The sequence below is a fragment of the Pleurodeles waltl genome, chromosome 6 (genome assembly GCF_031143425.1).
Source record: "Pleurodeles waltl isolate 20211129_DDA chromosome 6, aPleWal1.hap1.20221129, whole genome shotgun sequence".
NCBI classification, from domain to species: domain Eukaryota; kingdom Metazoa; phylum Chordata; class Amphibia; order Caudata; family Salamandridae; genus Pleurodeles; species Pleurodeles waltl.
This window is the reverse complement of record NC_090445.1, coordinates 78,573,406-78,599,202: the sequence shown is the minus strand read 5'-3', so window position 1 is coordinate 78,599,202 and position 25,797 is coordinate 78,573,406. Positions and strand designations below refer to the sequence as shown.

Sequence of the window (25,797 nt, the reverse complement as noted above, 5' to 3'; positions counted from 1 at the left end):
GTGGACAGGACGGACCGGAGCGGACTCCGAGCTCGCTGTAAGCACGGGCGGCTCAGGCTAGGAAAGGGCGCATGAAAGGCTCGGCCTAGGACAGCTCCCAGCGGCGCCTCCCAGGGCGGGAAGTGCTGCATTGTGTGGAGTCCTGTGGGAATCGTGAGGCAAACTGCAGGATGTGTGTGTGTGTAGTTTTAAGCCTCAGCGAAATATCTGAAAAAGGTGAGAGTTAATGTTCAACCCGAAAATGGAGAAGCCTTTAAAAATCATCACGCCCAATGTGGAGGTCGAACCCACGACCCTGAGATTAAGAGTCTCATGCTCTACCGACTGAGCTAGCCGGGCTGCTGTGGCTATGTCATTTCACACACCCTCTGTGTGTTCTTTGTGAGGAAGTAGTGTGTGGTTATCCCAGGAGGCCCCTTTGTTTCATTTTCTCTGCTGCTGACCTGACACAGGCACCTTTCTCTTTCTCCATCTCTCGCTCTACCCCAGTCTTATGTCCCCATCAGTCTTTCTGGAGCTCACTCTGGTACATACATGCATCTGTCCTTTCAACCTATCTCTGGGCACATGCTTAAATGTCCAGTAGAGAAGAGTGTGAACTCTCCCTGTTTCGCGAGGTGGCAGTCAGCCTCCAAATACGTTTTCCGAAGTCTGCCGGAATGGCCGAGCGGTGTAAGGCGCCACATTCAAGAGCAGTATCTTCCCCAGTCCCGTGGTCAAATCCTGCTGCTGACATAAAGTAGTTTTCATACCTACTTTAATGATAACACCAGCGGGGATGAGACCGTAAAACTCCTCTTTTTGAAAGGATGGGGGTGGACAGGACGGACCGGAGCGGACTCCGAGCTCGCTGTAAGCACGGGCGGCTCAGGCTAGGAAAGGGCGCAGGAAAGGCTCGGCCTAGGACCGCTCCCAGCGGCGCCTCCCAGGGCGGGAAGTGCTGCATTGTGTGGAGTCCTGTGGGAATCGTGAGGCAAACTGCAGGATGTGTGTGTGTGTAGTTTTAAGCCTCAGCAAAATATCTGAAAAAGGTGAGAGTTAATGTTAAACCCGAAAATGGAGAAGCCTTTAAAAAGCATCACGCCCAACATGGGGCTCGAACCCACGACCCTGAGATTAAGAGTCTCATGCTTTACCGACTGAGCTAGCCGGGCTGCTGTGCCTATGTCATTTCACACACCCTCTGTGTGTTCTTTGTGAGGAAGTAGAGTGTGGTTATCCCAGGAGGCCCCTTTGTTTCATTTTCTCTGCTGCTGACTCGACACAGGCACCTTTCTCTTTCTCCATCTCTCGCTCTACCCCAGTCTTATGTCCCCATCAGTCTCTCTGGAGCTCACTCTGGTACATACATGCATCTGTCCTCTCAACCTGTCTCTGGGCACATACTTAAATGTCCAGTAGAGAACAGTGTGAACTCTCCCTGTTTTGCGAGGGGGCAGTCAGCCTCCAGAGCCGTGTTCCGGAGGCTGCCGGAATGGCCGAGTGGTGTAAGGCGCCACATTCAAGAGCAGTATCTTCTCCAGTATTGTGATCAAATCCCGCTGCCAACATAAAGTAGTTTTCATACCGCCTTTAATCATAACACCAGCACGGATGAGACCTTAAACTCTTCTTTTTGAAAGGATGGGGGGGGACAGGACGGACCGGAGCGGACTCAGAGCTCGCTGTAAGCACGGGCGGCTCAGGCTAGGAAAGGGCGCAGAAAAGGCTCGGCCTAGGAACGCTCCCAGCGGCGCCTCCCAGGGCGGGAAGTGCTGCGTTGTGTGGAGTCCTGTGGGAATCGTGAGGCAAACTGCAGGAAGTGTGTGTGTGTGTAGTTTTAAGCCTCAGCAAAATATCTGAAAAAGGTGAGAGTTAATGTTAAACCCGAAAATGGAGAAGCCTATAAAAAGCATCACGCCCAACGGGGGGCTCGAACACACGACCCTGGGATTAAGTGTCTCATGCTCTACCGACTGAGCTAGCCGGGCCGCTGTGCCTATGTCATTTCAAACATCGTCTGTGTGTTCTTTGTGAGGAAGTAGTGTGTGGTTATCCCAGGAGGCCCCTTTGTTTCATTTTCTCTGCTGCTGACTCGACACAGGCACCATTCTCTTTCTCCATCTCTCGCTCTACCCCAGTCTTATGTCCTCATCAGTCTTTCTGGAGCTCACTCTGGTCCATACATGCATCTGTCCTCTCAACCTGTCTCTGGGCACATACTTAAATGTCCAGTAGAGAACAGTGTGAACTGTCCCTGTTTCGCGAGGTGGCAGTCAGCCTCCAGAGCCGTTTTCCGGAGGCTGCCGGAATGGCTGAGCGGTGTAAGGTGCCACATTAGAGTGCAGTATCTTCCCCAGTCCTGTGATCAAATCCTGCTACTGACGTAAAGTAGTTTTCATACCTACTTTAATCATAACACCAGCGGGGATGAGACCATAAAACTCCTCTTTTTGAAAGGATGGGGGGGGGGACAGGACGGACCGGAGAGGACTCCGAGCTCGCTGTAAGCACGGGCGGCTCAGGCTAGGAAAGGGCGCAGGAAAGGCTTGGCCTAGGACCGCTCCCAGCATTGCCTCCCAGGGCGGGAAGTGCTGCGTTGTGTGGAGTCCTGTGGGAATCGTGAGGCAAACTGCAGGATGTGTGTGTGTGTGTAGTTTTAAGTCTCAGCGAAATATCTGAAAAAGGTGAGAGTTAATGTTAAACCCGAAAATAGAGAAGCCTTTAAAAAGGGATCACACCCAACGTGGGGCTCGAACCCACGACCCTGAGATTAAGAGTCTCATGCTCTACCGACTGAGCTAGCCGGGCTGCTGTGCCTATGTCATTTCACACACCCTCTGTGTGTTCTTTGTGAGGAAGTAGTGTGTGGTTATCCCAGGAGGCCCCTTTGTTTCATTTTCTCTGCTGCTGACTCGACACAGGCACCTTTCTCTTTCTCCATCTCTCGCTCTACCCCAGTCTTATGTCCTCATCAGTCTTTCTGGAGCTCACTCTGGTACATACATGCATCTGTCCTCTCAACCTGTCTCTGGGCACATACTTAAATGTCCAGTAGAGAACAGTGTAAACTCTTCCTGTTTCGCGAGGTGGCAGTCAGCCTCCAGAGCAGTTTTCCAGAGGCTGCCGGAATGGCTGAGCGGTGTAAGGTGCCACATTCAAGTGCAGTATCTTCCCCAGTCCTGTGATCAAATCCCACTACCGACATAAGGTAGTTTTCATACCTACTTTAATCATAACACCAGCGGGGATGAGACCATAAAACTCATCTTTTTGAAAGGATGGGGGTGGACAGGACGGACCGGAGCGGACTCCAAGCTCGCTGTAAGCACGGGCGGCTCAGGCTAGGAAAGGGCGCAGGAAAGGCTCGGCCTAGGACCGCTCCCAGCGGCGTCTCCCAGGGCGGGAAGTGCTGCGTTGTGTGGAGTCCTGTGAGAATCGTGAGGCAAACTGCAGGATGTGTGTGTGTAGTTTTAAGCCTCAGCGAAATATTTGAAAAAGGTGAGAGTTAATGTTAAAACCGAAAATGGAGAAGCCTTTAAAAAGCATCACGCCCAACGTGGGGCTCGTATCCACAACCCTGAGATTAAGAGTCTCATGCTCTACCGACTGAGCTAGCCAGACTGCTGTGCCTATGTCATTTCACACACCCTCTCTGTGTTCTTTGTGAGGAAGTAGTGTGTGGTTATCCCAGGAGGCCCCTTTGTTTCATTTTCTCTGCTGCTGACTCGACACAGGCACCTTTCTCTTTCTCCATCTCTCGCTCTACCCCAGTCTAATGTCCCCATCAGTCTCTTTGGAGCTCAATCTGGTACATACATGCATCTGTCCTCTCAACCTGTCTCTGGACACATACTTAAATGTCCAGTAGAGAACAGTGTGAACTCTCCCTGGTTCGCGAGGTGGCTGTCAGCCTCCAGAGGTGCGTTCCGGAGGCTGCCGGAATGGTCGAGCGGTGTAAGGCGCCACATTCAAGAGCAGTATCTTCCCCAGTCCTGTGATGAAATCCTGCTGCCGACATAAAGTAGTTTTCATACCTACTTTAATCATAACACCAGCGTGGATGAGACCTTAAACTCCTCTTTTTGAAAGGATGGGGGGGGGGACAGGACGGACCGGAGAGGACTCCGAGCTCGCTGTAAGCACGGGCGGCTCAGGCTAGGAAAGGGCGCAGGAAAGGCTTGGCCTAGGACCGCTCCCAGCGTTGCCTCCCAGGGCGGAAAGTGCTGCGTTGTGTGGAGTCCTGTGGGAATCGTGAGGCAAACTACAGGATGTGTGTGTGTGTAGTTTTAAGTCTCAGCGAAATATCTGAAAAAGGTGAGAGTTAATGTTAAACCCGAAAATGGAGAAGCCTTTAAAAAGCATCACACCCAACGTGGGGCTCGAACCCACGACCCTGAGATTAAGAGTCTCATGCTCTACGGACTGAGCTAGCCGGGCTGCTGTGCTTATGTCATTTCACACACCCTCTGTGTGTTCTTTGTGAGGAAGTAGTGTGTGGTTATCCCAGGAGGCCCCTTTGTTTCATTTTCTCTGCTGCTGACTCGACACAGGCACCTTTCTCTTTCTCCATCTCTCGCTCAACCCCAGTCTTATGTCCCCATCAGTCTCTCTGGAGCTCACTCTGGTACATACATGCATCTGTCCTTTCAACCTGTCTCTGGGCACATGCTTAAATGTCCAGTAGAGAACAGTGTGAACTCTCCCTGTTTCGCGAGGTGGCAGTCAGCCTCCAGAACCGTGTTCTGGAGGCTGCCGGAATGACCGAGCGGTGTAAGGCGCCACATTCAAGAGCAGTATCTTTTCCAGTCTTGTGATCAAATCCTGCTGCCGACATAAAGTAGTTATCATACCTACTTTAATCATAACACCAGCAGGGATGAGACCTTAAACTCCTCTTTTTGAAAGGATGGGGGGGTAAAGGACGGACCGGAGCGGACTCCGAGCTCGCTGTAAGCACGAGCGGCTCAGGCTAGGAAAGGGCACAGGAAAGGCTCGGCCTAGGACCGCTCCCAGCGGCGCCTCCCAGGGCGGGAAGTGCTGCGTTGTGTGGAGTCCTGTCGGAATCGTGAGGCAAACTGCAGGATGTGTGTGTGTGTAGTTTTAAGCCTCAGCAAAATATCTGAAAAAGGTGAGAGTTTATGTTAAACCCGAAAATGGAGAAGCCTTTAAAAAGCATCACGCCCAACGTGGGGCTCGAACCCACGACCCTGAGATTAAGTCTCATGCTCTATAGACTGAGCTAGCCGGCCTGCTGTGCCTATGTCATTTCACACACCCTCTGTGTGTTCTTTGTGAGGAAGTAGTGTGTGGTTATCCCAGGAGGCCCCTTTGTTTCATTTTCTCTGCTGCTGACTCGACACAGGCACCTTTCTCTTTCTCCATCTCTCGCTCTACCCCAGTCTTAAGTCCCCATCAGTCTCTCTGGAGCTCACTGTGGTACATACATGCATCTGTCCTCTCAACCTGTCTCTGGGCACATACTTAAATGTCCAGTAGAGAACAGTGTGAACTCTCCCTGTGTCGCGAGGTGGCAGTCAGCCTCCAGAGCCGTGTTCCGGAGGCTGCCGGAATGGCCGAGCGGTGTAAGGTGCCACATTCAAGAGCAGTATCTTCCCAAGTCCCAAGGTCAAATCCTGCTGCTGACATAAAGTAGTTTTCATACCTACTTTAATCATAACACCAGCGGGATGAGACCTTAAACGCCTCTTTTTGAAAGGATGGGGGGGACAGGACGGACCGGAGCGGACTCCGAGCTCGCTGTAAGCACGGGCGGCTCAGGCTAGGAAAGGGCGCAGGAAAGGCTCGGCCTAGGACCACTCCCAGCGGCGCCTCCCAGGGCGGGAAGTGCTGCGTTGCGTGGAGTCCTGTGGGAATCGTGAGGCAAACTGCAGGATGTGTGTGTGTGTGTAGTTTTAAGCCTCAGCGATATATCTGAAAAATGTGAGAGTTAATGTTAAACCCGAAAATGGAAAAGCCTTTAAAAAGCATCACACCCAACGTGGGGCTCGAACCCATGACCCTGAGATTTAGAGTCTCATGCTCTACCTACTGAGCTAGCCGGGCTGCTGTGTGTAGGAAAGTACCATCTTGCCTGGCATGTTACCCCCATTTTTCACTGTATATATGTTGTTTTAGTTGTATGTGTCACTGGGACCCTGGTAACCCAGGGCCCCAGTGCTCATAAGTGTGCCTGAAATGTGTTACCTGTGTAGTGACTAACTGTCTCACTGAGGCTCTGCTAATCAGAACCTCAGTGGTTATGCTCTCTCATTTCTTTCCAAATTGTCACTGACAGGCTAGTGACCATTTTTACCAATTTACATTGGCTTACTGGAACACCCTTATAATTCCCTAGTATATGGTACTGAGGTACCCAGGGTATTGGGGTTCCAGGAGATCCCTATGGGCTGCAGCATTTCTTTTGCCACCCATAGGGAGCTCTGACAATTCTTACACAGGCCTGCCACTACAGCCTGAGTGAAATAACATCCACGTTATTTCACAGCCATTTTACACTGCACTTAAGTAACTTATAAGTCACCTATATGTCTAACCTTTACCTGGTAAAGGTTAGGTGCAAAGTTACTTAGTGTGAGGGCACCCTGGCACTAGCCAAGGTGCCCCCACATTGTTCAGAGCCAATTCCCTGAACTTTGTGAGTGCGGGGACACCATTACACGCGTGCACTACATATAGGTCACTACCTATATGTGGCTTCACCATGGTAACTCCGAATATGGCCATGTAACATGTCTATGATCATGGAATTGCCCCCTCTATACCATCCTGGCATAGTTGGCACAATCCCATGATCCCAGTGGTCTGTAGCACAGACCCTGGTACTGCCAAACTGCCCTTCCTGGGGTTTCACTGCAGCTGCTGCTGCTGCCAACCCCTCAGACAGGCAGCTGCCCTCCTGGGGTCCAGCCAGGCCTGGCCCAGGATGGCAGAACAAAGAACTTCCTCTGAGAGAGGGTGTGACACCCTCTCCCTTTGGAAAATGGTGTGAAGGCAGGGGAGGAGTAGCCTCCCCCAGCCTCTGGAAATGCTTTGTTGGGCACAGATGTGCCCAATTATGCATAAGCCAGTCTACACCGGTTCAGGGACCCCTTAGCCCCTGCTCTGGCGCGAAACTGGACAAAGGAAAGGGGAGTGACCACTCCCCTGACCTGCACCTCCCCTGGGAGGTGTCCAGAGCTCCTCCAGTGTGCTCCAGACCTCTGCCATCTTGGAAACAGAGGTGCTGCTGGCACACTGGACTGCTCTGAGTGGCCAGTGCCACCAGGTGACGTCAGAGACTCCTGCTGATAGGCTCCTTCAGATGTTAGTAGCCTATCCTCTCTCCTAGGTAGCCAAACCCTCTTTTCTGGCTATTTAGGGTCTCTGTCTCTGGGGAAACTTTAGATAACGAATGCAAGAGCTCATCCGAGTTCCTCTGCATCTCTCTCTTCACCTTCTGATAAGGAATCGACTGCTGACCGCGCTGGAAGCCTGCAAACCTGCAACATAGTAGCAAAGACGACTACTGCAACTCTGTAACGCTGATCCTGCCGCCTTCTCGACTGATTTCCTGCTTGTGCATGCTGTGGGGGTAGCCTGCCTCCTCTCTGCACCAGAAGCTCTGAAGAAATCTCCCGTGGGTCGACGGAATCTTCCCCCTGCAACCGCAGGCACCAAAAAGCTGCATTACCGGTCCCTTGGGTCTCCTCTCAGCACGACGAGCGAGGTCCCTCGAATCCAGCGACTCTGTCCAAGTGACCCCCACAGTCCAGTGACTCTTCGGCCCAAGTTTGGTGGAGGTAAGTCCTTGCCTCACCTCGCTGGGCTGCATTGCTGGGAACCGCGACTTTGCAGCTACTCCGGCCCCTGTGCACTTCCGGTGGAAATCCTTTGTGCACAGCCAAGCCTGGGTACACGGCACTCTAACCTTCATTGCACGACTTTCTAAGTTGGTCTCCGGCGACGTGGGACTCCTTTGTGCAACTTCGGCGAGCACCGTTTCACGCATCCTCGTAGTGCCTGTTTCTGGCACTTCCCTGGGTGCTACCTGCTTCAGTGAGGGCTCTTTGTCTTGCTCGACGTCCCCTCTGTCTTCAGGTCCAATTTTTAACCTCCTGGTCCCTCCTGGGCCCCAGTAGCGTCCAAAAACGTTAAATGCACGATTTGCGTCTAGAAAGGCTTGTTGGCGTCCTTTCGGCGGGAAAGCACTTCTGCACGACTCTCCAAGGCGAGTGGGATCCGTCCACCAAAGGGGAAGTCTCTAGCCCTTTTTGTTCCTGCAGAAACCTCAGCTTCTTCTGTCCAGTAGAAGCTTCTTTGCACCCGCAGCTGGCATTTCCTGGGCATCTGCCCATCTCCGACTTGCTTGTGACTTTTGGACTTGGTCCCCTTGTTCCACAGGTACCCTAGATTGGAAATCCACAGTTGTTGCATTGCTGGTTTGTGTCTTTCCTGCATTATTCCTCTAACACGACTACTTTGTCCTTAGGGGAACTTTGGTGCACTTTGCACTCACTTTTCAGGGTCTTGGGGAGGGTTATTTTTCTAACTCTCACTATTTTCTAATAGTCCCAGCGACCCTCTACAAGGTCACATAGGTTTGGGGTCCATTCGTGGTTCGCATTCCACTTTTGGAGTATATGGTTTGTGTTGCCCCTATCCCTATGTTTCCTCATTGCATCCTATTGTAACTATACATTGTTTGCACTGTTTTCTAAGACTATACTGCATATTTTTGCTATTGTGTATATATATCTTGTGTATATTTCCTATCCTCTCACTGAGGGTACACTCTAAGATACTTTGGCATATTGTCATAAAAATAAAGTACCTTTATTTTTAGTATAACTGTGTATTGTGTTTTCTTATGGTATTGTGCATATGACACTAAGTGGTACTGTAGTAGCTTCACACGTCTCCTAGTTCAGCCTAAGCTGCTCTGCTAAGCTACCATTATCTATCAGCCTAAGCTGCTAGACACCCTATACACTAATAAGGGATAACTGGGCCTGGTGCAAGGTGCAAGTACCCCTTGGTACTCACTACAAGCCAGTCCAGCCTCCTACACTGTGCCTATGTCATTTCACACACCCTCTGTGTGTTCTTTGTGAGGAAGTAGTGTGTGGTTATCCCAGGAGGCCCCTTTGTTTCATTTTCTCTGCTGCTGACTCGACACCGGCACCTTTCTCTTTCTCCATCTCTCGCTCTACCCCAGTCTTATGTCCCCATCAGTCTCTCTGGAGCTCACTCTGGTACATACATGCATCTGTCCTCTCAACCTGTCTCTGGGCACATACTTAAATGTCCAGTAGAGAACAGTGTGAACTCTCCCTGTGTCGCGAGATGGCAGTCAGCCTCCAGAGCCGTGTTCCGGAGGCTGCCGGAATGGCCGAGCGGTGTAAGGTGCCACATTCAAGAGCAGTATCTTCCCCAGTCCCGTGGTCAAATCCTGCTGCCAACATAAAGTAGTTTTCATACCTACTTTAATCATAACACCAGCGGGGATGAGACCTTAAATGCCTCTTTTTGAAAGGATGGGGGGGGACAGGACGGACCGGAGCGGACTCCGAGCTCGCTGTAAGCTCGGGCGGCTCAGGCTAGGAAAGGGCGCAGGAAAGGCTCGGCCTAGGACCACTCCCAGCGGCGCCTCCCAGGGCGGGAAGTGCTGCGTTGTGTGGAGTCCTGTGGGAATTGTGAGGCAAACTGCAGGATGTGTGTGTGTGTGTAGTTTTAAGCCTCAGCGAAATATCTGAAAAAGGTGAGAGTTAATGTTAAACCCGAAAATGGAGAAGCCTTTAAAAAGTATCACGCCCAACGCGGGGCTCGAACCCACGACCCTGATATTAAGAGTTTCATGCTCTACCGACTGAGCTAGCCGGGCTGCTGTGCTTATGTCATTTCACACACCCTCTGTGTGTTCTTTGTAAGGAAGTAGTGTGTGGTTATCCCAGGAGGCCCCTTTGTTTCATTTTCTCTGCTGCTGACTCGACACAGGCACCTTTCTCTTTCTCCATCTCTCGCTCTACCCCAGTCTTATGTCCCCATCAGTCTTTCTGGAGCTCACTCTGCTACATACATGCATCTGTCCTTTCAACCTGTCTCTGGGCACATGCTTAAATGTCCAGTAGAGAAGAGTGTGAACTCTCCCTGTTTCGTGAGGTGGCAGTCAGCCTCCACAGCCGTGTTCCTGAGGCTGCCGGAATGGCCGAGCAGTGTAAGCCACCACATTCAAGAGCAGTATCTTCCCCAGTCCCGTGGTCAAATCCCGCTGCTGACATAAAGTAGTTTTCATACCTACTTTAATCATAACACCAGCGGGGATGAGACCTTAAACTCTTCTTTTTGAAAGGATGGGGGGGGACAGGACGGACCGGAGCGGACTCAGAGCTTGCTGTAAGCACGGGCGGCTCAGGCTAGGAAAGGGCGCAGAAAAGGCTCGGCCTAGGACCGCTCCCAGCGGCGCCTCCCAGGGCGGGAAGTGCTGCATTGTGTGGAGTCCTGTGGGAATCGTGAGGCAAACTGCAGGATGTGTGTGTGTGTAGTTTTAAGCCTCAGCGAAATATCTGAAAAAGGTGAGAGTTAATGTTAAACCCGAAAATGGAGAAGCCTTTAAAAACCATCACGCCCAACTTGGGGCTCGAACCCACGACCCTGAGATTATGTGTCTCATGCTCTACTGACTGAGCTAGCCAGGCTGCTGTGCCTATGTCATTTCACACACCCTCTGTGTGTTCTTTGTGAGGAAGTAGTGTGTGGTTATCCCAGGAGGCCCATTTGTTTCATTTTCTCTGCTGCTGACTCGACACAGACACCTTTCTCTTTCTCCATCTCTCGCTCTACCCCAGTCTTATGTCCTCATCAGTCTTTCTGGAGCTCACTCTGGTACATACATGCATGTGTCCTCTCAACCTGTCTCTGGGCACATACTTAAATGTCCAGTAGAGAACAGTGTGAACTCTCCCTGTTTCGCGAGGTGGCAGTCAGCCTCCAGAGCCTTTTTCCGGAGGCTGCCGGAATGGCTGAGTGGTGTAAGGTGCCACATTCAAGTGCAGTATCTTTCCCAGTCCTGTGATCAAATCCCGCTACCGACATAAAGTAGTTTTCATACCTACTTTAATCATAACACCAGCGGGGATGAGACCATAAAACTCCTCTTTTTGAAAGGATGTGGGTGGACAGGACGGACCGGAACGGACTCCGAGCTCGCTGTAAGCACGGGCGGCTCAGGCTAGGAAAGGGCGCGGGAAAGGCTCGGCCTAGGACCACTCCCAGCGGCGTCTCCCAGGGCGGGAAGTGCTGCGTTGTGTGGAGTCCTGTGGGAATCGTGAGGCAAACTGCAGGATGTGTGTGTGTGTGTAGTTTTAAGCCTCAGCGAAATATCTGAAAAAGTTGAGGGTTAATGTTAAACCCGAAAATGGAGAAGCCTTTAAAAAGCATCACGCCCAACGTGGGGCTCAAACCCACAACCCTGAGATTAAGAGCCTCATGCTCTACCGACTGAGCTAGCCAGGCTGCTGTGCCTATGTCATTTCACACACCCTCTGTGTGTTCTTTGTGAGGAAGTAGTGTGTGGTTATCCCAGGAGGCCCCTTTGTTTCATTTTCTCTGCTGCTGACTCGACACAGGCAATTTTCTCTTTCTCCATCTCTCGCTCTACCCCAGTCTTATGTCCCCATCAGTCTCTCTGGAGCTCACTCTGGTACATACATGCATCTGTCCTCTCAACCTGTCTCTGGGCACATACTTAAATGTCCAGTATAGAACAGTGTGAAATCTCCCTGTTTCGCGAGGTGGCAGTCAGCCTCCAGAGGTGTTTTCCGGAGGCAGCCGGAATGGCCGAGCGGTGTAAGGTGCCACATTCAAGAGCAGTATCTTCTCCAGTCTTGTGATCAAATCCTGCAGCCGACATAAAGTAGTTTTCATACCTACTTTAATCATAACACCAGCGGGGATGAGACTGTAAAACTCATCTTTTTGAAAGGATGGGGGTGGACAGGACGGACCAGAGTGGACTCCGAGCTCGCTGTAAGCATGGGCGGCTCAGGCTAGGAAAGTGCACAGGAAAGGCTCGCCCTAGGACCGCTCCCAGCGGCGTCTCCCAGGGCGGGAAGTGCTGCGTTGTGTGGAGTCCTGTGGGAATCGTGAGGCAAACTGCAGGATGTTTGTGTGTGTGTAGTTTTAAGCCTCAGCGAAATATCTGAAAAAGGTGAGAGTTAATGTTAAACCCGAAAATGGAGAAGCCTTTAAAAAGCATCACACACAACGTGGGGTTCTAACCCACGACCCTGAGATTAAGAGTCTCATGCTCTACCGACTGAGCTAGCCGGGCTGCTGTTGCTATGTCATTTCACACACCCTCTGTGTGTTCTTTGTGAGGAAGTAGTGTGTGGTTATCCCAGGAGGCCCCTTTGTTTCATTTTCTCTGCTGCTGACTCGACACAGGCACCTTTCTCTTTCTCCATCTCTCGCTCTACCCCAGTCTTATGTCCCCATCAGTCTCTCTGGATTTCACTCTGGTACATACATGCATCTGTCCTCTCAACCTGTGTCTGGGCACATACTTAAATGTCCAGTAGAGAACAGTGTGAACTCTCCCTGTTTCGCGAGGTGGCAGTCAGCCTCCAGAGCCGTGTTCCGGAGGCTGCCGGAATGGCCGAGCGGTGTAAGGTGCCACATTCAATAGCAGTGTCTTCCCCAGTCCCGTGATCAAATCCTGCTGCTGACATAAAGTAGTTTTCATACCTACTTTAATCATAACACCAGCGGGGATGAGACATTAAACTCCTCTTTTTGAAAGGCTGCGGGGGACAGGACGGACCAGAGCGGACTCCGATCTCGCTGTAAGCCCGGGCGGCTCAGGCTAGGAAAGGGCGCAGGAAAGGCTCGGCCTAGGACCACTCCCAGCGGCGCCTCCCAGGGCGGGAAGTGCTGCGTTGTGTGGAGTCCTGTGGGAATCATGAGGCAAACTGCAGGATGTTTGTGTGTGTAGTTTTAAGCCTCAGCGAAATATCTGAAAAAGGTGAGAGTTAATGTTAAACCCGAAAAAGGAGAAGCCTTTAAAAAGCATCACGCCCAACATGGGGCTCGAACCCACAACCCTGAGATTAAGAGTCTCATGCACTACCCACTGAGCTAGCCAGGCTGCTGTGACTATATCATTTCACACACCCTCTGTGTGTTCTTTGTGAGGAAGTAGTGTGTGGTTATCCCATGACGCCCCTTTGTTTCATTTTCTCTGCTGCTGACTCGACACAGGCACCTTTCTCTTTCTCCATCTCTCGCTCTACCCCAGTCTTATGTCCCCATCGGTCTCTCTGGAGCTCACTCTGGTACATACATGCATCTGTCCTCTCAACCTGTCTCTAGGCACATACTTAAATGTCCAGTAGAGAACAGTGTGAACTCTCCCTGTTTCACGAGGTGGCATTCAGCCTCCAGAGATGTGTTCCGGAGGCTGCCGGAATGGCTGAGCGGTGTAAGGCGCCACATTCAAGAGCGGTATTTTCCTGAGTCCCGTGATCAAATCCCGCTGCCGACATAAAGTAGTTTTCATACCTACTTTAATCATAACACCAGCGGGGATGAGACCTTAAACTCCTCCTTTTGAAAGGATGGGAAGAGGGGGGGGGGCACAGGACGGACCGGAGCGGACTCCGAGCTCGCTGTAAGCACGGGCGGATCAGGCTATGAAAGGGAGCAGGAAAGGTTAGGCCTAGGACCACTCACAGCGGCGCCTCCCAGGGCGGGAAGTGCTGCATTGTGTGGAGTCCTGTGGGAATCGTGAGGCAAACTGCAGGATGTGTGTGTGTGTATTTTTAAGCCTCAGCGAAATATCTGAAAAAGGTGAGAGTTAACGTTAAACCCGAAAATGGAGAAGCCTTTAAAAAGCATCACACCCAACCTGGGTCTCGAACCTACAATCCTGAGATTAAGAGTCTCATGCTCTACAGACTGAGCTAGCCGGGCTGCTGTGCTTATGTCATTTCACACACCCTCTGTGTGTTCTTTGTGAGGAAGTAGTGTGTGGTTATCCCAGGAGGCCCCTTTGTTTCATTTTCTCTGCTGCTGACTCGACACAGGCACCTTTCTCTTTCTCCATCTCTCGCTCTACCCCAGTCTTATGTCCCCATCAGTCTCCCTGGAGCTCACTCTGGTACATACATGCATCTGTCATCTCAACCTGTCTCTGGGCACATACTTAAATGTCCAGTAGAGAACAGGGTGAACGCTCCCTGTTTCGCGAGGTGGCAGTCAGCCTCCAGAGCTATACTTCGGAGGCTGCCGGAATGGCCGAGCGGTGTAAGGCGCCACATTCAAGAGCAGCATCCTCCCCAGTCCTGTGATCAGATCCAGCTGCTGACATAAAGTAGTTTTCATACCTACTTTAATCATAACACCAGCGGGGATGAGACCTTAAACTCCTCTTTTTGAAAGGATGGGGGGGAACAGGACGGACCGGAGCGGACTCCGAGCTCGCTGTAAGCACGGGCGGCTCAGGCTAGGAAAGGGCGCGGAAAATGTTCGGCCAAGGACCGCTCCCAGCGGTGCCTCCCAGGGCGGGAAGTGCTGCGTTGTGTGGAGTCCTGTGGGAATCGTGAGGCAAACTGCAGGATGTGTGTGTGTGTAGTTTTAAGCCTCAGCGAAATATCGGAAAAAGGTGAGAGTTAATGTTAAACCCGAAAATGAAGAAGCCTTTAAAAAGCATCACTCCCACCGTGGGGCTCAAACCCACGACCTTGAGATTAATAGTCTCATGCTCTATCGACTAAGCTAGCCGGGCTGCTTTGCTTATGTCATTTCACACAGCCTCTGTGTGTTCTTTGTGAGGAAGTAGTGTGTGGTTATGCCAGGAGGCCCCTTTGTTTCAATTTCTCTGCTGCTGACTCGACACAGGCACCTTTCCCTTTCTCCATCTCTCACTCCACCCCAGTCTTATGTCCTCATCAGTCTCTCTGGAGCTCACTGTGGTACATACATGCATCTGTCCTCTCAACCTGTCTCTGGGCACATACTTAAATGTCCAGTAGAGAACAGTGTGAACTCTCCCTGTTTCGCGAGGTGGCAGTCAGCCTCCAGAGACACGTTCCGGAGGCTGCCGGAATGGCTGAGCGGTGTAAGGCGCCCCATTAAAGAGCAGTATTTTCTCCAGTCCTGTGATCAAATCCCGCTGCTGACATAAAGTAGTTTTCATACCTACTTTAATCATAACACCAGCGGGGATGAGACCTTAAACTCCTCTTTTTGAAAGGATGGGGGGGGGGAACAGGACGGACCGGAGCGGACTCCGAGCTCGCTGTAAGCACGGGCGGCTCAGGCTAGGAAAGGGCGCAGGAAAGGCTCGGCCTAGGACCGCTCCCAGCGGCGCCTCCTAGGGCGGGAAGTGCAGCGTTGTGTGGAGTCCTGTGGGAATCGTGAGGCAAACTGCAGGATGTGTGTGTGTGTTTAGTTTTAAGCCTCAGCGAAATATCTGAAAAAGGTGAGAGTTAATGTTAAACCCGAAAATGGAGAAGCCTTTAAAAAGCATCACGCCCAACGTGGGGCTCGAACCCACGACCCTGAGATTAAAAGTCTCATGCTCTACCGACTGAGCTAGCCAGGCTGCTGTGTCTATGTCATTTCACAAACGCTCTGTGTGTTCTTTGTGAGGAAGTAGTGTGTGGTTATCCAAGGAGGCCCCTTTGTTTCATTTTCTCTGCTGCTGACTCGACACAGGCACCTTTCTCTTTCTCCATCTCTCGCTCTACCCCAGTCTTATGTCCCCATCAGTCTCTCTGGAGCTCACTCTGGTACATACATGCATCTGTCCTCTCAACCTGTCTCTCGGCACATACTTAAATGTCCAGAAGAGAACAGTGTGAACTCTCCCTGTTTCGCAAGGTGGCAGTCAGCCTCCAGAGACATGTTCTGGAGGCTGCCGGAATGGCTGAGCGGTGTAAGGTGCCACATTCAAGAGCAGTATTTTCCCCAGTCTTGTGATCAAATCCTGCTGCCGACATAAAGTAGTTTTCATACCTACTTTAATCATAACACTAGCGGGGATGAGACCTTAAACTCCTCTTTTTGAAAGGATGGGAAGGGGGGGGGGGACAGGACGGACCGGAGCGGACTCCGAGCTCGCTGTAAGCACGTGCGACTTAGGCTAGGAAAGGGAGCAGGAAAGGCTCGGCCTAGGACCACTCCCAGCGGCGCCTCCCAGGGCGGGAAGTGCTGCATTGTGTGGAGTCCTGTTTGAATCGTGAGGCAAACTGCAGGATGTGTGTGTGTGTGTAGTTTTAAGCCTCAGTGAAATATCTGAAAAAGGTGAGAGTTAATGTTAAACCCGAAAATGGAGAAGCCTTTAAAAAGCATCACGCCCAACGTGGGGCTCAAACCCACGACCCTGAGATTAAGAGTCTCATGCACTACCGACTGAGCTAGCCGGGCTGTTGTGCCTATGTCATTTCACACACCCTCTTTGTCTTCTTTGTGAGGAAGTAGTGTGTGGTTATCCAAGGAGGCCCATTTGTTTCATTTTCTCTGCTGCTGACTCGACACAGGCACCTTTCTCTTTCTCCATCTCTCTCTCTACCCCAGTCTTATGTCCCCATCAGTCTCTCTGGAGCTCACTGTGGTACATACATGCATCTGTCCTCTCAACCTGTCTCTGGGCACATACTTAAATGTCCAGTAGAGAACAGTGTGAACTCTCCCTGTGTCGCGAGGTGGCAGTCAGCCTCCAGAGCAGTGTTCCGGAGGCTGCCGGAATGGCCGAGCGGTGTAAGGCGCCACATTCAAGAGCAGTATCTTCCCCCGTCCCGTGGTAAAATCCTGCTGCTGACATAAAGTAGTTTTCATATCTACTTTAATCATAACACCAGCGGGGATGAGACCTTAAACTCCTCTTTTTGAAAGGATGGGGGGGGACAGGACGGACTGGAGCGGACTCTGAGCTCGCTGTAAGAACGGGCGGCTCAGGCTAGGAAAGGGCGCAGGAAAGGCTCGGCCTAGGACCGCTCCCAGTGGTGCCACCCAGGGCGGGAAGTGCTGCGTTGTGTGGAGTCCTGTGGGAATCGTGAGGCAAACTGCAGGATGTGTGTGTGTGTAGTTTTAAGCCTCAGCGAAATATCTGAAAAAGGTGAGAGTTAATATTCAACCCGAAAATGGAGAAGCCTTTAAAAAGCATCACGCCCAACGTGGGGCTCGAAGCCACGACCCTGAGATTAAGAGTCTCATACTCTACCGACTGAGCTAGCCGGGCTGCAGTACTTATGTTAATTCACACACCCTCTGTGTGTTCTTTGTGAGGAAGTAGTGTGTGGTTATCCCAGGAGGCCCCTTTGTTTCATTTTCTCTGCTGCTGACTCGACACAGGCACCTTTCTCTTTCTCCATCTCTCGCTCTCCCCCAGTCTTATGTCCCCATCAGTCTCTCTGGAGCTCACTCTGGTACATACATGCATCTGTCCTCTCAACCTGTCTCTGGGCACATACTTAAATGTCCAGTAGAGAAAAGTGTGAACTCTCCCTGTGTCGCGAGGTGGCAGTCAGCCTCCAGAGCCGTGTTCCACAGGCTGCCGGAATGGCCGAGCAGTGTAAGGCGCCACATTCAAGAGCAGTATCTTCCCCAGTCCCGTGATCAAATCCCGCTGCTGACATAAAGTAGTTTTGATACCTACTTTAATCATAACACCAGCGGGGATGAGACTTTAAACTCCTCTTTTTGAAAGGATGGGGGGGGCCAGGACGGACTGGAGCGGACTCCGAGCTAGCTGTATGCACGGGCGGTTCAGGCTAGGAAAGGGCGCAGGAAAGGCTCGGCATAGGACCGCTCCCAGCGGCGCCTCCCAGGGCGGGAAGTGCTGCGTTGTGTGGAGTCCTGTGGGAATCGTGAGGCAAACTGCAGGATGTGTGTGTGTGTAGTTTTAAGCCTCAGCAAAATATCTGAAAAAGGTGAGAGTTAATGTTAAACCCGAAAATGGAGATGCCTTTAAAAAGCATCACGCCTACGTGGGGCTCGAACCCACGACCCTGAGATTAAGAGTCTCATGCTCTACTGACTGAGCTAGTCAGGCTGCTGTGCCTACGTCATTTCACACACCCTCTGTGTGTTCTTTGTGAGGAAGTAGTGTGTGGTTATCCCAGGAGGCCCCTTTGTTTCATTTTCTCTGCTGCTGACTCGACACAGGCACCTTTCTCTTTCTCCATCTCTCGCTCTATCCCAGTCTTATGTCCCCATCAGTCTCTCTGGAGCTCACTCTGGTACATACATGCATCTGTCCTCTCAACCTGTCTCTGGGCACATACTTAAATGTCCAGTAGATAACAGTGTGAACTCTCCCTGTTTCGCGAGGTGGCAGTCAGCCTCCAGAGCCATATCCAGAGGCTGCCGGAATGGCCGTGCGGTGTAAGGTGCCACATTCAAGAGCAGTATCTTCCCCAGTCCTGTGGTCAAATCCCACAGCTGACATAAAGTAGTTTTCATACCTACTTTAATCATAACACCAGCAGGGATGAGACCTTAAACTCCTCTTTTTGAAAGGATGGGGGGGAACAGGACGGACCGGAGCGGACTCCGAGCTCGCTGTAAGCACGGGCGGCTCAGGCTAGGAAAGGGCGCAGAAAAGGTTCGGCCAAGGACAGCTCCCAGCGGTGCCTCCCAGGGCGGGAAGTGCTGCGTTGTGTGGAGTCCTGTGGGAATCGTGAGGCAAACTGCAGGCTGTGTGTGTGTGTAGTTTTAAGCCTCAGCGAAATATCGGAAAAAGGTGAGAGTTAATGTTAAACCCGAAAATGGAGAAGCTTTTAAAAAGCATCACACCCAACAGGGGACTCAAACCCACGACCTTGACATTAATAGTCTCATGCTCTACCGACTGAGCCTGCCGGGCTGCTGTGCTTATGTCATTTCACACAGCCTCTGTGTGTTCTTTGTGAGGAAGTAGTGTGTGGTTATGCCAGGAGGCCCCTTTGTTTCAATTTCTCTGCTGCTGACTCGACACAGGCACCTTTCCCTTTTTCCATCTCTCGCTCTACCCCAGTCTTATGTCCTCATCAGTCTCTCTGGAGCTCACTCTGGTACATACATGCATCTGTCCTCTCAACCTGTCTCTGGGCACATACTTAAATGTCCAGTAGAGAACAGTGTGAACTCTCCCTGTTTCGCGAGGTGGCAGTCAGCCTCCAGAGCCACGTTCCGGAGGCTGCCGGAATGGCTGAGCGGTGTAAGGTGCCACATTAAAGAGCAGTATTTTCCCCAGTCCTGTGATCAAATCCCGCTGCTGACATAAAGTAGTTTTCATACCTACTTTAATCATAACAACAGCGGGGATGAGACCTTAAACTCCTCTTTTTGAAAGGATGGGGGGGGGGAACAGGACGGACCGGAGCGGACGTCGAGCTCGCTGTAAGCACGGGCGGCTCAGGCTAGGAAAGGGCGCAGAAAAGGTTCGGCCAAGGACAGCTCCCAGCGGTGCCTCCCAGGGCGGGAAGTGCTGCGTTGTGTGGAGTCCTGTGGGAATCGTGAGGCAAACTGCAGGATGTGTGTGTGTGTAGTTTTAAGCCTCAGCGAAATATCGGAAAAAGGTGAGAGTTAATGTTAAACCCGAAAATGGAGAAGCCTTTAAAAAGCATCACACCCAACATGGGGCACAAACCCACGACCTTGAGATTAATAGTCTCATGCTCTACCGACTGAGCTAGCCGGGCTGCTTTGCTTATGTCATTTCACACAGCCTCTGTGTGTTCTTTGTGAGGAAGTAGTGTGGGGTTATGCCAGGAGGCCCCTTTGTTTCAATTTCTCTGCTGCTGACTCGACACAGGCACCTTTCCCTTTTTCCATCTCTCGCTCTACCCCAGTCTTATGTCCTCATCAGTCTCTCTGGAGCTCACTCTGGTACATACATGCATCTGTCCTCTCAACCTGTCTCTGGGCACATACTTAAATGTCCAGTAGAGAACAGTGTGAACTCTCCCTGTTTCGCGAGGTGGCAGTCAGCCTCCAGAGCCACGTTCCGGAGGCTGCCGGAATGGCTGAGCGGTGTAAGGTGCCACATTAAAGAGCAGTATTTTCCCCAGTCCTGTGATCAAATCCCGCTGCTGACATAAAGTAGTTTTCATACCTACTTTAATCATAACAACAGCGGGGATGAGACCTTAAACTCTTCTTTTTGAAAGGATGGGGGGGGGGAACAGGACGGACCGGAGCGGACTCCGAGCTAGCTGTAAGCATGGGCGGCTCAGGCTAGGAAAGGGCGCAGGAAAGGCTCGGCCTAGGACCGCTCCCAGCGGCGCCTCCTAGGGCGGGAAGTGCTGCGTTGTGTGGAGTCCTGTGGGAATCGTGAGGCAAACTGCAGGATGTGTGTGTGTGTAGTTTTAAGCCTCAGCGAAATATCTGAAAAAGGTGAGAGTTAATGTTAAACCCGAAAATGGAGAAGCCTTTAAAAAGCATCACGCCCAACGTGGGGCTCGAACCCACGACCCCGAGATTAAGAGTCTCATGCTCTACCGACTGAGCTAGCCGGGCTGCTGTGCCTATGTCATTTCACACACCCTCTGTGTGTTCTTTGTGAGGAAGTAGTGTGTGGTTATCCCAGGAGGCCCCTTTGTTTCATTTTCTCTGCTGCTGACTCGACACAGGCACCTTTCTCTTTCTCCATCTCTCGCTCTACCCCAGTCTTATGTCCTCATCAGTCTCTCTTGAGCTCACTCTGGTACATACATGCATCTGTCCTCTCAACCTGTCTCTGGGCACATACTTAAATGTCCAGTAGAGAACAGTGTGAACTCTCCCTGTATCGCGAGGTGGCAGTCAGCCTCCAGAGCCATGTTCTGGAGGCTGCCGGAATAGCCGAGCGGTGTAAGGTGCCACATTCAAGAGCAGTATCTTCCCCAGTCCTGTGATCAAATCCTGCTGCTGAGATAAAGTAGTTTTCATACCTACTTTAATCATAACACCAGCGGGGATGAGACCTTAAACTCCTCTTTTTGAAAGGATGGGGGGGACAGGACGGACCGGAGCGGACTCCGAGCTCGCTGTAAGCACGGGTGGCTCAGGCTAGGAAAGGGCGCAGGAAAGGCTCGGCCTAGGACCGCTCCCAGCGGCGCCTCCCAGGGTGGGAAGTGCTGTGTTGAGTGGAGTCCTGTGGGAATCGTGAGGCAAACTGCAGGATGTGTGTGTGTGTGTGTAGTTTTAAGCCTCAGCGAAATATCTGAAAAAGGTGAGAGTTAATGTTAAACCCGAAAATGGAGAAGCCTTTAAAAAGCATCACGCCCAACGTGGGGCTCGAACCCACGACCCTGAGATTAAAAGTCTCATGCTCTACCGACTGAGCTAGCCAGGCTGCTGTGTCTATGTCATTTCACACACACTCTGTGTGTTCTTTGTGAAGAAGTAGTGTGTGGTTATCCAAGGAGGCCCCTTTGTTTCATTTTCTCTGCTGCTGACTCGACACAGGCACCTTTCTCTTTCTCCATCTCTCGCTCTACCCCAGTCTTATGTCCCCATCAGTCTCTCTGGAGCTCACTCTGGTACATACATGCATCTGTCCTCTCAACCTGTATCTGGGCACATACTTAAATGTCCAGAAGAGAACAGTGTGAACTCTCCCTGTTTCGCAAGGTGGCAGTCAGCCTCCAGAGACATGTTCTGGAGGCTGCCGGAATGGCTGAGCGGTGTAAGGCGCCACATTCAAGAGCAGTATTTTCCCCAGTTCTGTGATCAAATCCCGCTGCCGACATAAAGTAGTTTTCATACCTACTTTAATCATAACACCAGCGGGGATGAGACCTTAAACTCCTCTTTTTGAAAGGATGGGAAGGGGGAGGGGGACAGGACGGACCGGAGCGGACTCCGAGCTCGCTGTAAGCACGGGCGACATAGGCTAGGAAAGGGAGCAGGAAAGGCTCGGCCTAGGACCACTCCCAGCGGCGCCTCCCAGGGCGGGAAGTGCTGCATTGTGTGGAGTCCTGTGGGAATCATGAGGCAAACTGCAGGATGTGTGTTTCTGTATTTTTAAGCCTCAGCGAAATATCTGAAAAAGGTGAGAGTTAATGTTAAACCCAAAAAGGGAGAAGCGTTTAAAAAGCATCACGCCCAACGTGGGGCTCGAACCCACAACCCTGAGATTAAGAGTCTGATGCTCTACCAACTGAGCTACCCGGGCAGCTTTGCCTATACCATTTCACACACCCTCTGTGTGTTCTTTGTGAGGAAGTATTATGTGGTTATCCCAGGAGGCCGCTTTGTTTCATTTTCTCTGCTGCTGACTCGACTCAGGCCCCTTTCTCTTTCTCCATCTCTCGCTCTACCCCAGTCTTATGTCCCGATCAGTCTCTCTGGAGCTCACTCTGGTACATACATGCATCTGTGCACTCAACCTGTCTCTGGGCACATACTTAAATGTCAAGTAGAGAACAGTGTGAACTCTCCCTGTTTCGCGAGCTGGCAGTCAGCCTCCAGAGGCGTGTTTTGGAGGCTGCCGGAATGGCCGAGCGGTGTGAGGCGCCACATTCAAGAGCAGTATCTTCCCCAGTCCTGTGATCAAATACCACTGCCAACATAAAGTAGTTTTCATACCTACTTTAATCATAACACCAGCGGGGATGAGACCTTAAACTCCTCTTTTTGAAAGGATGAGGGGGGGACAGGACGGACCGGAGCGGACTCCGAGCTCGCTGTAAGCACGGGCGGCTCAGGCTAGGAAAGGGCGCAGGAAAGGCTCGGCCTAGGACCACTCCCAGCGGCGCCTCTCAGGGCGGGAAGTGCTGCGTTGTGTGGAGTCCTGTGGGAATCGTGAGGCAAACTGCAGGATGTGTGTGTGTGTAGTTTTAAGCCTCAGCGAAATATCTGAAAAAGGTGAGAGTTAATGTTAAACCCGAAAATGGAGAAGCCTTTAAAAAGCATCACGCCCAACGTGGGGCTCAAACCCACGACCCTGAGATTAAGAGTCTCATGCACTACCGACTGAGCTAGCCGGGCTGTTGTGCCTATGTCATTTCACACACCCTCTTTGTCTTCTTTGTGAGGAAGTAGTGTGTGGTTATCCAAGGAGGCCCATTTGTTTCATTTTCTCTGCTGCTGACTCGACACAGGCACCTTTCTCTTTCTCCATCTCTCTCTCTACCCCAGTCTTATGTCCCCATCAGTCTCTCTGGAGCTCACTGTGGTACATACATGCATCTGTCCTCTCAACCTGTCTCTGGGCACATACTTAAATGTCCAGTAGAGAACAGTGTGAACTCTCCCTGTGTCGCGAGGTGGCAGTCAGCCTCCAGAGCAGTGTTCCGGAGGCTGCCGGAATGGCCGAGCGGTGTAAGGCGCCACATTCAAGAGCAGTATCTTCCCCCGTCCCGTGGTAAAATCCTGCTGCTGACATAAAGTAGTTTTCATATCTACTTTAATCATAACACCAGCGGGGATGAGACCTTAAACTCCTCTTTTTGAAAGGATGGGGGGGGACAGGACGGACTGGAGCGGACTCTGAGCTCGCTGTAAGAACGGGCGGCTCAGGCTAGGAAAGGGCGCAGGAAAGGCTCGGCCTAGGACCGCTCCCAGTGGTGCCACCCAGGGCGGGAAGTGCTGCGTTGTGTGGAGTCCTGTGGGAATCGTGAGGCAAACTGCAGGATGTGTGTGTGTGTAGTTTTAAGCCTCAGCGAAATATCTGAAAAAGGTGAGAGTTAATATTCAACCCGAAAATGGAGAAGCCTTTAAAAAGCATCACGCCCAACGTGGGGCTCGAAGCCACGACCCTGAGATTAAGAGTCTCATACTCTACCGACTGAGCTAGCCGGGCTGCAGTACTTATGTTAATTCACACACCCTCTGTGTGTTCTTTGTGAGGAAGTAGTGTGTGGTTATCCCAGGAGGCCCCTTTGTTTCATTTTCTCTGCTGCTGACTCGACACAGGCACCTTTCTCTTTCTCCATCTCTCGCTCTCCCCCAGTCTTATGTCCCCATCAGTCTCTCTGGAGCTCACTCTGGTACATACATGCATCTGTCCTCTCAACCTGTCTCTGGGCACATACTTAAATGTCCAGTAGAGAAAAGTGTGAACTCTCCCTGTGTCGCGAGGTGGCAGTCAGCCTCCAGAGCCGTGTTCCACAGGCTGCCGGAATGGCCGAGCAGTGTAAGGCGCCACATTCAAGAGCAGTATCTTCCCCAGTCCCGTGATCAAATCCCGCTGCTGACATAAAGTAGTTTTGATACCTACTTTAATCATAACACCAGCGGGGATGAGACTTTAAACTCCTCTTTTTGAAAGGATGGGGGGGGCCAGGACGGACTGGAGCGGACTCCGAGCTCGCTGTATGCACGGGCGGTTCAGGCTAGGAAAGGGCGCAGGAAAGGCTCGGCATAGGACCGCTCCCAGCGGCGCCTCCCAGGGCGGGAAGTGCTGCGTTGTGTGGAGTCCTGTGGGAATCGTGAGGCAAACTGCAGGATGTGTGTGTGTGTAGTTTTAAGCCTCAGCAAAATATCTGAAAAAGGTGAGAGTTAATGTTAAACCCGAAAATGGAGATGCCTTTAAAAAGCATCACGCCTACGTGGGGCTCGAACCCACGACCCTGAGATTAAGAGTCTCATGCTCTACTGACTGAGCTAGTCAGGCTGCTGTGCCTATGTCATTTCACACACCCTCTGTGTGTTCTTTGTGAGGAAGTAGTGTGTGGTTATCCCAGGAGGCCCCTTTGTTTCATTTTCTCTGCTGCTGACTCGACACAGGCACCTTTCTCTTTCTCCATCTCTCACTCTATCCCAGTCTTATGTCCCCATCAGTCTCTCTGGAGCTCACTCTGGTACATACATGCATCTGTCCTCTCAACCTGTCTCTGGGCACATACTTAAATGTCCAGTAGATAACAGTGTGAACTCTCCCTGTTTCGCGAGGTGGCAGTCAGCCTCCAGAGCCATATCCATAGGCTGCCGGAATGGCCGTGCGGTGTAAGGTGCCACATTCAAGAGCAGTATCTTCCCCAGTCCTGTGGTCAAATCCCACAGCTGACATAAAGTAGTTTTCATACCTACTTTAATCATAACACCAGCAGGGATGAGACCTTAAACTCCTCTTTTTGAAAGGATGGGGGGGAACAGGACGGACCGGAGCGGACTCCGAGCTCGCTGTAAGCACGGGCGGCTCAGGCTAGGAAAGGGCGCAGAAAAGGTTCGGCCAAGGACAGCTCCCAGCGGTGCCTCCCAGGGCGGGAAGTGCTGCGTTGTGTGGAGTCCTGTGGGAATCGTGAGGCAAACTGCAGGCTGTGTGTGTGTGTAGTTTTAAGCCTCAGCGAAATATCGGAAAAAGGTGAGAGTTAATGTTAAACCCGAAAATGGAGAAGCTTTTAAAAAGCATCACACCCAACAGGGGGCTCAAACCCACGACCTTGAGATTAATAGTCTCATGCTCTACCGACTGAGCTAGCCGGGCTGCTGTGCTTATGTCATTTCACACAGCCTCTGTGTGTTCTTTGTGAGGAAGTAGTGTGTGGTTATGCCAGGAGGCCCCTTTGTTTCAATTTCTCTGCTGCTGACTCGACACAGGCACCTTTCCCTTTTTCCATCTCTCGCTCTACCCCAGTCTTATGTCCTCATCAGTCTCTCTGGAGCTCACTCTGGTACATACATGCATCTGTCCTCTCAACCTGTCTCTGGGCACATACTTAAATGTCCAGTAGAGAACAGTGTGAACTCTCCCTGTTTCGCGAGGTGGCAGTCAGCCTCCAGAGCCACGTTCCGGAGGCTGCCGGAATGGCTGAGCGGTGTAAGGTGCCACATTAAAGAGCAGTATTTTCCCCAGTCCTGTGATCAAATCCCGCTGCTGACATAAAGTAGTTTTCATACCTACTTTAATCA

The 25,797-nt window shown here is 51.6% G+C and overlaps 7 non-coding genes across 7 annotated transcripts; all 7 read right to left on the bottom strand.

The window, feature by feature from the left end:
• Positions 1 to 2,717: 2,717 nt before the first annotated feature.
• Positions 2,718 to 2,790, bottom strand: TRNAK-CUU (transfer RNA lysine (anticodon CUU)). The gene has a single exon. It is a non-coding gene; the product is annotated as a tRNA-Lys (tRNA).
• Positions 2,791 to 14,688: 11,898 nt separating this feature from the next.
• Positions 14,689 to 14,761, bottom strand: TRNAN-AUU (transfer RNA asparagine (anticodon AUU)). The gene has a single exon. It is a non-coding gene; the product is annotated as a tRNA-Asn (tRNA).
• Positions 14,762 to 15,507: 746 nt separating this feature from the next.
• TRNAK-UUU (transfer RNA lysine (anticodon UUU)) lies at positions 15,508 to 15,580 on the bottom strand. The gene has a single exon. It is a non-coding gene; the product is annotated as a tRNA-Lys (tRNA).
• Positions 15,581 to 19,588: 4,008 nt separating this feature from the next.
• Positions 19,589 to 19,661, bottom strand: TRNAN-AUU (transfer RNA asparagine (anticodon AUU)). The gene has a single exon. It is a non-coding gene; the product is annotated as a tRNA-Asn (tRNA).
• Positions 19,662 to 20,405: 744 nt separating this feature from the next.
• On the bottom strand, positions 20,406 to 20,478 carry TRNAK-CUU (transfer RNA lysine (anticodon CUU)). The gene has a single exon. It is a non-coding gene; the product is annotated as a tRNA-Lys (tRNA).
• Positions 20,479 to 21,222: 744 nt separating this feature from the next.
• Positions 21,223 to 21,295, bottom strand: TRNAK-UUU (transfer RNA lysine (anticodon UUU)). The gene has a single exon. It is a non-coding gene; the product is annotated as a tRNA-Lys (tRNA).
• Positions 21,296 to 25,299: 4,004 nt separating this feature from the next.
• TRNAN-AUU (transfer RNA asparagine (anticodon AUU)) lies at positions 25,300 to 25,372 on the bottom strand. Its single transcript has one exon. It is a non-coding gene; the product is annotated as a tRNA-Asn (tRNA).
• Between the last annotated feature and the right edge of the window lie 425 nt (positions 25,373 to 25,797).